Genomic DNA, 12,237 nt, shown 5'->3' with positions numbered 1-12,237 from the left:
TTTGTTGGGTGATCGGTTTCTGGCTCCAGCTGTAGTTCGCCAAACTCCTTCAGTAGATTAGATGTTTGATAGCTCGGGTGCTTCGATCGTGATAATCGATTGAATCGGTTCAGTGCTTTGGTCTGTAGCAATATCCATTGCATGAGCATTTAAGCTCTGTACATTGATACTCATCAATATGCAGGCTGGGCCACTATGATCCAGTATTTCACGTCTCAAAGCGTCGATCATTGCCTAAGCGCTGGTAGAGTTTGTCAAAAATAGTCCTTGCAGTAAAGTAACCCGCGACAAACCAACATATACCAATTGCTGATCCTGGCTTTTGTCATAGTTGTACACGACCTCGGAGAAAGTTCCACCTTGCGACTTATGAACAGTTAAAGCACAGGCACTAACCATCGGGAACTGAATGCGTTTGCATTTGATTATGCCGCACAGTTTGAAAGTAAAATAAAAATTCTCTATACAGGAGTGAAATTGGAATTTCAAAACCAAGAGCCTTACGTTGGCATGAAATATTTTGAACTCTTATAACTGTTTGCTGGTTTAACGAAATTCCTTGGATGGCACATCAATTGAAAGACAAGACATTAAAGGGTCATGTCGTTTACTTTTTGAATCCCACATAACTGTCCAAATAGTTTAATCACTGTTTTAAAAGAGAACGTTGATTTCAAGCAAATTTATAAATAGGGGTGCCAGAGAAAATTTGACGTCATTTGCTTTCAATTCGTTGTTGTTGTTGTTTGAGAGGGACTTTAACCCGAAGGTCATTCGTCCCTTATCTTTCAATTCTCCGCTTCGATCGCATCTCAGCAGGCAACAGATCGTCTTGCTCTGACCGGGCGTGCTTCTCAGGCACAGACATCGATAGCGAGGGACCTCCTCGTTTGTCTTGCTTCGCTCAAATCAAACTGTCGAGCGAGCGAGAGAAGATGCCGTCCGAAGCCAAAGTCATCACCGCTGCCACCGCCAAGAAGAAGAAGAAGAAGAAGAGGAAGCAGTCCACAGGAAAATTTGCGGTCGAACTGTGAACACGGTCGGGCAAGTCATTCTCGCTTTGTGGTTCACCGCTTGTTTGCGTTCACCCAGTCATCGAGATCGCCGCCATCATCAGATTTTGACTTAAGCCCGGTGATCCACTACCTGTTACTGTTGTGCGCCATCCACGTCACGAAACTTTCGGTTCGTCGTATAAGCAAATAACTTGCTCAAATTTTTACATTTGAGTTGAGGATTCCCCGTTTGACCATGGCAATCAACTGATAACATCCCGCAGTGTTATTTATCTGTAGGAGCATCAAAGCTAACAAAGCCATCGGCCCTTTTCAGGGTCATCAAATTAGTAGGAAAGAGTTAAAAGAGAAATATTTCCGACTTTATATATGACTTCTTATATTCCTAAATCAATTTCACAGCTTCATACAAAATTTCATTTGTCATGAATAATTTATGACTAAACATTTTGAGACTGTAATCGCGGACGCTGCTGCAGTGCCATCGGGGTGAGTGCTCAACATTCCACAACAATTGCAAAATAGAGTGGCATTTCCAACAGCGCCTTTGATGTTCCATATTTTGTGGGAACACTTTGATTAGCAAAATTATCACATGTAACAAAATTGCGACATATTTAGAATGCTTTTGAAAAGACATTCTCATTGAACAATTGTAATAATTTTGGCACCCATGGATCAGAAATTTACCGTCATAATAAAGAAAACTATTGATTATCAATATCTCGTATTGAATATAGTTAATGTCAACCCTTCCAGCAATTCATGTTCGACCAATTTCTCACGCATTAGCATTCTCCGCAATTTTCAAGTAATTCTAAGCCCAACACATTATTGGCACATACCCATTTCCCAGATTGGTCGATCAGAAAGCAAAGAGCACAAAAGGGAGGAGCATCATCTGCTATTCTGAGGTTATAAAACATGCTTCCTTCGTCGGATTCAATTTCATTCTAATTCCGCTTTCGAGCTGGTAAGAGCTCTTGCTTAGCGAGAAGTACCTCGCTGCTAGAAATCTGCTGAGCTGTCATTCTTCAAGCTGCCAATCCAGCATCTGGTCTGTGAAATCGCTCAAGATTTCTAGGTTGACCGATCCGCGCTTCTAGATTTCGCCTCGTGGTAAACTCGTGGTCACAGCATTGAAGCTCAATCGGCCCTTTCCAGGGCCAACATACGTTCATAAAAGGGTTTATTGGATGATATTTACTGATTTATCTATAATGATCTAAATTTCGCGGTATACTACAATTTGGTTCACATAATTTACCCCACATAATTACATGAATTTGAGAATTTACCACTGTAGCGCCGTCGGACCGTAATAACATCATGCTACTCAGCATTGTATGGTATTTCTAACAGCATCGTTGATTTATCATATAATGGAGGAACACTTCCTAAATTCTCGAGTATTAAATTGGAAAATGTATTAAAATTGCGACAGATTTTAAATACTGTTCAATAAACTATTTCCTGACCAATTGAAATAAGCAACTATTGATCTGAATTTTTTCTACATGTTAGTCTATTGCGTTAATCTGAGAAATAGGCTATATGAAATTGATGTCTTGGCAAGGGATGTACAAGATGAGCATTATGTACTAATTATCCAATTTCCGTGCTCGAGAATTTTAGAAGCGGGGTTCGTGATGCTCGGGATGGATTGTCCTCCATGACTGGTCCTGGCTGGAAATATTCGTGGGGAGAAACTCGACCCTTTGCTGCAGGAATTTCATTAACAACTCTTTGGTAAAGCAGAAATTTCTGATAAAAGTGAACTTTTTCAAAACAACTCTTATTGATTGGAATATTTATCAACAACTCTTTGTTAAGTAAAATCATCCTTAATAACTCTTTGCTCCATCGCCAAATCAAACCATTTCATTGAATTCATCAAGTACAAGAATATGAATGGTAAGGAGAGGCAGATGGTGTATATTTTGCTGGCGTTACTTTCCAACAGGTCGCCGGTTGGCGCTGACTACTAATCCGTCCACTGAATGATTTTCAGTTGTTGCTTTCGCTCTCTGGTTCCGTTCGCTACTCGCACACTGCTGTGGCTTTCACGCGCTCTTCTTTGCTGCTCTGCTGCTTGATCGGTTCGTTATGCCGTTCGATTTGTGAATGAGCTGGGAACAGAACAACCACTGGTTTTATTTGCTCGAGCTCCGTTCACCGATGGCGAGTGGTGGGGCTCTCACTTGGTTGTTTCGTCACTTCGTTCGCTACTCGCACGCGATTGGTTATTGCTTTCGCGCTATTTTCGTTGATGGTGTGATTCTTCGCTGAGAAATAAAAACTGCAACTCTTTTGATTTTTCATGCAAAATGACCGACTTTGATAAACTATATCTCAGTTATTTATGGACCGATTTGAATGAAATTTTCATAAAATATCAGACATAACTTAAATTTTAACATATGTTTTTGAGTGATTTTTCCAATCACACGTTGAAAAGCAGTAACGGTTTGACTAAAGAGAATTTTTTGACGATTTTTTATGATTTACATAACTAAACATATTGAAGGAATAGCTTCATGGTATCTTCAGAAAAGTTGTAGATTTTGACGAGATGAATAAGTTTTTTGAAGACAGTTTTTGTGTAAGGCTATCAGATTTTAAGATAAAAAGTTTTGAATTTTTCGTCGAAAATTACAGTTTAGTCAAACCGTTATTACTTATAAACTTGTGATTGGAAAAATTTTCAAAAATATATGTTAACATTCAAGTTACATCTGATGTTCTGTGAATGTTTCATTCGAAAATATTTCCATAAATAACTGAGATCTAACTTACCAAAGTTGGTCATTTTGTATGGAAAATCGAAAAAGTTGCAAATGCATGCGAATAAGTTGGGGCCTTCCTTAGCCGAGTGGTTAGAGTCCGCGGCTACAAAGCAAAGCCATGCTGAAGGTGCCTGGGTTCGATTCCCGGTCGGTCCAGGATCTTTTCTTACCTGCCACACGATATACGAATGCAAAAATGGAAACTTTGGCAAAGAAAGCTCTCAGTTAATAACTGTGGAAGTGTCATAGGAACACTAAGCTGAGAAGCAGGCTCTGTCCCAGTGAGGACGTTAATGCCAAGAAGAAGAAGAAGATGTGAATAAGTTCTCTGTTGTTCGACAAACAAGCTTAATATTTCATGGGTACACAACAGCAACAGAGTAGCGTACACAGGGATTTAGTTGAAATCTGGGAGCGTAGCTCAATCTTGAAATCTTGAGCGATTTCACAAACCAGATTCTGGATTAACAGCTCAGCAGGCTTCTAGCAGCGAGGTACTTCTCGCTAAGCAAGTTCGGAGGAGCTCTTACCAGCTCGAAAGCGGAAATGGAATGAAACTGAATCCAACGAAGGCAGCATGTTTTATAACCTTGGAATAGCAGATGATGCTCCTCCCTTTTGTGCTCTTCGCTTTCTGATCGACCAATCTGGGAAATGGGTATGTGCCAGTAATGTGTTTTGCTTGGAATTACTTGAAAATTGTGGAGAATACTAATACGTGAGAAATTGGTCGAACATGAATTGTTGGAATGATTGGCATTCCCTAAATATTCAATACGAGCTATTGATAATCAATAGTTTTCTTCATTATGACGGTAAATTTCTGATCCATGGGTGCCAAAATTATTACAATTGTTCAATGAGAATGTCTTTTCAAAAGCATTCTAAATATGTCGCAATTTTGTCACATGTGATAATTTTCCTAATCAGTGTTCCCATAAAATATGGAACATAAAAGGCGCTGTTGGAAAAGCCACTCTATTTTGCAATCGGTGTGAAATGTTGAGCACTCACCCCAACGGCACTGCAGCAGCGTCCGCGAGTACAATCTCAAATTGTTGAGTCATAAATTATTCATGACAAATTAAATTTTGTATGAAGCTGTGAAATTTATTTAGGAATATAAGAAGTCGTAAATAAAGTCGGAAATATTTCTCTTTTAACTCTTTTCCACAAATTTGACGGCTCTGAAAAGAACCGATGGCTTTGTTAGCTTAGATGTTGTTACGGATAAATAACACTGCTCGGACCAGCAAAACTCAGGGGGCTTCTGGTATTTGCTCCTAACGGGATTGCTTCTTGACCACCAATGATGATTTCATCACGAGTCGAAATTTTGAAGCGCGGGTCAACAGCAGGTTCGACCGCAATTTCTCCTGTGGACTGCTTCCTCTTCTTCTTTTAGACGGCTTTATCTTCGGACGGCATCTTCTCTCGCTCGCTCGACAGTTTGATTTGAGCGGAGCAAGACAAACGGGGGCGTCCTTCGCTATCGATGTCTGTGCCTGAGAAGCACGCCCGGTCAGAGCAAGCCGATCTGTCGCCTGCTGAGGACCGAGCCAATCGGAGAGTGAAAAGCAAATGACGTCAAATTTTCTCTAGCCACCCCTATTTATAGATTTGCTTGAAATCAACGTTCTCTTTTAAAACAGTTATTAAACTATTTGGACAGGTATGTGGGATTCAGTAAGTAAACGACATGAAGCTTTGATGTCTTATCTTTCGATTGAGGTGCTAATCAAGAAATTTCGTTAAGCCAGCGAAAAGTTATAAACGTTTAAAATATTTCATGCCAACGTAACGCTCTTGGTTTTGAAATTCCAATTTCACTCCTGTATAGAGAAGAGAGACGTACTTCTACGTCAAAAACACCCCCAGACAATCACATATCATCACATCACACCTCTATGCGTCACCGTTCCTCGGATGTAGCGCTCCTGAAGCTCGAGCTGTTTAACCGAAAGCGGCGGGCTCGTGTGTGATGCAGAGCGCCACATCCAAGCAACGGTGAAGCATGGAGGAGGAAATGTGATGGTCTGGGGGTGTTTTGACGTAGGACTACGTCTTTGTTTTCTATATTGGGGTGCACTTTAAAAGTACGGAAAATGAGACATGTAACGAAATTAGGGGAGATTTTGAACGTTAATAACTCAGTTGTTTATGAACCAATTATTACGATTTTAGTATCATTCGATCAGAAATGTATCTACGCATCGTTAGTAATATATCTGATAAGTGAATTTTGTTGTTAAACTATTGAAAATTTGATAAATGTTGACCCCTTTCTTATCCAACCAATCACGTTCGAGCATTTTTCGACGGTATCGCTTCCCACTATAAAAGCAAACGGGTCCCTGCTTCTTCCCTCAGTCTTCTTTTTGCGGTCGGACTGTGAACACGATCGGGCGAGTCATTCTCGCTTTGCGTTTGCACCCGCGTCTCAGTCCAATTTGTGTCGTCGGAAGAGGAAGACGCAAGATTGATTTGCGGCGGCGATGGCGATGGCTTGGGCGCTTGGAGAACCGTCCAAACCATCGTCATCGCCGCAGCAAATTTATCCGCGCTCCCAGATTTCGACTCGTGATAAATCGGTGGTCAAGCAGCAAGCCCGTTAGGAGCCAAATACCAGAAGCCCCCAGAGCTGCTGATCCGAGGAGCTGCTGCTAATCGAGCGTCGGACTAGTGAAATCGCTCAAGATTTCAAGGGTGAGCATCGTTTCCAGATTTCGACTTGTGCCCAGGGATCCAATATCCGTTGCTGTTGTGCGCCATCCACGTCACGAACCATTCAGCTGGTTCGTCGTATAAGCAAATTCCCCGTTTGACCATGGCAATCAACTGATAACATCCCGTAGTGCTATTTATCTGTGACCGTATCGAGGCTAAGAAAGCCATCGGCCCTTGTCAGCCATCAAATTTGTAGAAAAGAGTTGAAAGAATAATATTTCCGACCTTATTACATCTTATATTCCTCAATCAATCTCGCAGCTTCGTATAAAATTTAATTTGTTATGAATAATTGATTGCACGACAATTTGAGACTATTCGTGGACGCTGCTGCTGTGCCGTCGGGGTGAGTGCTCAACATTTCACAACGAATGTAAACTAAAGTGGCATTTCCAACAGTGTCTTTGATTTGCCATATTTTATGGGAGCACTTCGATTATGAAAATTATCACATGTAACAAAATTGCGACATGTTTAGAATGGTTTTGAAGAGAAATTCTGATTGAACAATTTTCATCATTTTGGCAAGCATTAATCAAAAATTCACCTTCATACTAAAGAAAACTATTGATTATCAATAGCTTACTAAAGAATATTTAGTAAATGTCAATCCTTCCAACTATTCATGTTCGATCAATTTCTCACGCATTATCATTTTCCGCAATTCACAAGTAATTCTTAGCCCAACACATTATTCGCACATACCCATTTTCCAGATTGGTCGACTAGAAAGAGAAGAGCACGAATGGGAGGAGCATCATCTGCTAATCTAAGGGTATATAGCATGCTTCTTTCGTTGGATTCGATTTCATTCCGTTTCGACTTCCGAGCTGGCAAGAGTTCCTCCGATCCTCTGCAGCGACGTCCTTCAAGCTAGCGATCCAGCGTCCGGTGATCGGTGGTCAAGAAGCAAGCCCATTAGGAGTTAAATTCCAGAAGCTGATCCGAAGAGAAAAGAGCAGCGAATCAAACGTCGGACTTATGAAATCGCTCAAGATTGCAAGAGTGAGCATCGTTTCCAGATTTCGCCTTGTGCCCGGAGGTCAACTACCCGTTGCTGTTGTGCGCCATCCACGGACCATGGCAATCAACTGATCAATCCCGCAGTGCTATTTATCTGTGACCGCATCGAGGCTAAGAAAGCCATCGGTCCTTGTCAGGGCCTTCGAATTTGTGAAAAAGAGTTGAAAGAATAATATTTCCGACCTTATTACATCTTATATTCCTCAATTAATCTCACTGCTTCATACAAAATTTAATTTGTCATGAATAATTAATTGATGACACGAAAATTTGTGACTGAATTCGCGGACGCTGCTGCAGTGTCGTCGGGGTGAGTGCTCAACATTTCACAACGATTGTAAAATAGAGTGGAATTTAGGACAGCGTCTTTAATTTTCCATATTTTATGGGAATACTTAAATTACGAAAATAATCACATGTAACAAAATTGCGACATATTTAGAATGCTTTTGAAAACAAATTCTCATTGAACAATTTTCATCATTTTGACATCCATGGATCATAAATTTACCTTCAAACTTAAGAAACTATTGATTATCTATAGCTTACTATTGAAAATTTAGTAAATGTCAACTATTCATTTTCGACCAATTTTTCACGCATTATCATTTTCGGCAATTTTCAAGTAATTCAAAGCCCAACTCATTATTGGCACATACCCATTTTTCAGATTGGTCGACTAGAAAGAGAAGAGCACGAAAGGGAGGAGCATCATCTGCTAATCTAAGGGTTTAAAATATGCTTCCTTCGCCGGATTCGGTTTCATTCCATTTTCGCTTTCGAGCTGGTAAGAATTCATCCGAACCTGCTTAGCGAGGAGCACCTCGCAGCCAGAAGCCTGCTGAGCTGTTGATCAGCGTCTGGTTTTTGAAATCACCCTAGATTGACCCGCGCTTCTAGATTTCGACTCAAGATTTCAAAATTGAGCTACATTTACAGATTTCGATTTCAGCCGTGTGATCCACTACCTGTTTCTGATGTGTGCCATCCCTACCACAAAACATTCAGCTGTTTCGTCGTATAAGCAGAGAACTTATTCAAATTTATACACTTGTGTTGAGGATTCTCCGTTTAACCATGGCAATCAACTGATAACATTCTGTAGTGCGATTCATCTATGACAACATCCGACAAAGCCACCAGGGCCACCGAATGTGCGTAAAAGAGTTAACAGAATAATATTTCCGACTTAATTTATCACATTGCCAAGCAATGAATAATATTTCTCTCAATCCATAAGACCAACAAAGCGATGACCGGAGCTTTCATTACAATCCTTGAATAATTTCCTATAGACACATTACTATTAAATATTCGCTATTTAGTTTAGCATGGTGAACATTGAGAAACTACTGTTCTTTCCAATCCTATCATATATTTCATAATATAATATCAAAATGATCATACAACCTGAAGTGGAATTTCACATCCTCATAGATAAGTATGACGAATGATTGACCAAATTGAAATGTTCATACAAAACGAACTCACGTTCTTCGGATAAATATAAAGTATATTTGGGACATGATTAAACGTACACTTGGCTGCAAATCGTTATTCCTAAATCATTATCTTGCGGGAAAATCTGGAGGTTTCGCTGATCCAGACGGGCCTTGAAGAGAAATTCATATTTCTCTAGAACAACGACCCGAAGCATACTGCCAAGAAGACCAAGTCTTTCTTCCGGTCTTGTCAGATTAAACCTCTGGAATGTCCTCCACAAAGCCCAGACCTCAGCCCCATCGAGACTTTGTGGGCGATTCTCGATGCCAGGGTTGACAAAACTGGTGTTACCAACAAAAATAACTATTTTAAGGCCTTGGAGCGCGCCTGGGAAGAAGTAGAACCACAACACCTACAAAACCTGGTGCAAAGCATGCCGAAGCGCCTCCAGCAAGTCCTTAAGGCCAAAGGAGGACACATTAACTATTAAATTGGTTTTTATTTTTCTTAAATCATCTTTTCTGGGGTCAAGAAAGAAGTGGGCACTTTATTTTGTCACTGTTTTTTTTTCAATATAAATTGATTTTCTTTTTCTTCAAGTAAAACTCTTTTTTCATCAAAATTTCGTAAGTGCAACTTTGAAAGAATATCAAAAATAAAATATCAAAAAAGATTTAGGTGCGGTATCTTTAATTTGAACCAAATCAATGAGAGAAGTTCGAAAACTGGTGAGGTGGGCACTTTATTTTGCCTATCAGTGTATTATGTTCAGCAACCAGCTTCCCACTTTCCGCAATAGCTCGTCAGTAATGATTCCGGGAATCGTGAACGGTGGAAACCGCAAACAGCAATTCGAATATGACGGTATCAATCGAGAGTAAAGGTATTAAATTTTGCGGAATCGAGACACTTTTCGAATCCGGAAATCGTGCACCAAAACCAGTAAAAACATTAATGAATTCTTGCTAGAATAAGGGATAATTTTACATTATACTTTTCAACAAACCGAACTCCGTGGTAGGAAACAAATCAAGGATATTTGCCTCTAGTAAATCCACATTCTGGAATATTTGCTGACCGGTTTTTGAGGAAGTAATCTATAAAACTGCTTCAGGAGTAGTTAGCAAACCTCTTACAAATATTTGTTACTAGTGGTCCCGGCAAACTTCGTCTTGCCTTCAAGTAGGCTGTTGAAAACCGCTATGAATCGTCCCATACAAAATGACAGTTCCGTTCAGTCCCGTTTCTCCTACATTCCCGATGAACATCCTGAAACTTTTATACACACAAACACGTCGGAACCCTTGACGAACAAAATGGGGAAAAATTATCCAAATCCGTTGCCCCGTTCGTGAGCCATTTCGTGACATACAAACACCATTTCATTTTTATTTATATAGATAGATAGATAGACTAGTGGTCCCGGCAAACTTCGTCTTGCCATCAAGTAGGCTGTTGAAAAACGCCATGCAAGTCCCGTGTAGAAAAATTGGGGTGGGTAATGTCTATTACATTACCGCGGGGTTGACGTAGAACTACGATGATTAATAATTTGATTTGTCATGTGTATGAATTTATAAGTGTACTAGTTTTGTGTTGTTATTGATCAGATGAAGTTTTCAGAAGTTAACTCTTTTTGGACTCATTTTGGTAGTCCTGAAAAGAACCATTTGTCGTTCTGTGGTTGCGATAACCAGTGTTTGGTGTTCCAGGAATAATTCCAGATGATTGAATTTGTTTGTTTGGTCGTTGCTTCCTTGTGTTGCTTTGTTGGGTGATCGGTTTCTGGCTCCAGCTGTAGTTCGCCAAACTCCTCCAGTAGATTAGATGTTTGATAGCTCGGGTGCTTCGATCGTGAGAATCGATAGTATCGGTCCAGTGCTTTGGTCTGTAGCAATATCAATTGCATGAGCATTTAGGCTCTGTACATTGATACTCATCAATATGCAGGCTTGGCCGCTATGATCCAGTATTTCACGCAGTTTGTCTCAAAGTCTCAAATCGATGATTGCCTAAGCGCTACAGCTCATTCCTTAAGTCAACCCTCTTGGGAGAATTGCTGCCTTTGGCGTGATGGAACTTGAAAAAATTGGAAGAGTTTGTCAAAAATAGTCCTTGCAGTGAAGTAACACGCGACAAACCAACATATACCAATTGCTGATCCTGGCTTTTGTCACAGTCGTACACGACCTAGGGGAAAGTTCCACCTTGCGGCTTATGAACAGTTAAAGCACAGGCACTAACCATCGGGAACTGAATGCGTTTGCATTTGATTATGCCGCACAGTTTGAAAGTAAAATAAAAATTCTCTATACAGGAGTGAAATTGGTTTAACGAAATTCCTTGAATGGCACCTCAATTGAAAGACAAGACATCAAAGGGTCATGTCGTTTACTTACATAATCCCCCATACCTGTCCAAATAGTTTAATAACTGTTTTAAAAGAGAACGTTGATTTCAAGCAAATTTATAGGGGTGCTAGAGAAAATTTGACGTCATTTGCTTTCCATTCTCCGCTTGGATCGCATCTCAGCAGGCAACAGATCGTCTTGCTCTGACCGGGCGTGCTTCTCAGGCACAGACATCGATAGTGAAGGACCTCCCCGTTTGTCTTGCTTCGCTCAAATCAAACTGTCGAGCGAGCGAGAGAAGATGCCGTCCGTAGCCAAAGTCATCATCGCTGCCACCGTCAAGAAGAAGAAGAAGAAGAAGAAGTCCACAGGAAAATTTGCGGTCGAACTGTGAACACGGTCGGGCAAGTCATTCTCGCTTTGTGCTTCAACGCTTGTTTGCGTTCACCCAGCCATCGTCATCGCCGCCATCATCAGATTTCCACTTAATCCCGGTGATCCACTACCTGTTACTGTTGTGCGCCATCCACGCCACGAAACTTTCGGTTCGTCGTATATGCAAATAACTTGCTCAAATTTATACATTTGAGTTGAGGATTTCCCGTTTGACCATGGCAATCAACTGATAACATCCCGCAGTGTTATTTATCTGTAAGAGCATCAAAGCTAACAAAGCCATCGGCCCTTTTCAGGGCCATCAAATTAGTGGAAAAGAATTGAAAGAGAAATATTTTCGACTTTATATATGATTTCTTATATTCCTTAATCAGTTTCACAGCTTCATACAAAATTTCATTTGTCATGAATAATTTATGACTAAACATTTTGAGACTGTTAATCTTCAAGCTGCCAATCCAGCATCTGGTTTGTGAAATCGCTCAAAATTTCTAG

This window comes from Aedes aegypti, chromosome 1, assembly GCF_002204515.2.
Source record: "Aedes aegypti strain LVP_AGWG chromosome 1, AaegL5.0 Primary Assembly, whole genome shotgun sequence".
Lineage (NCBI taxonomy): Eukaryota > Metazoa > Arthropoda > Insecta > Diptera > Culicidae > Aedes > Aedes aegypti.
The sequence above is the reverse complement of the archived record's forward strand: the minus strand, read 5'-3'. Positions refer to the sequence as shown.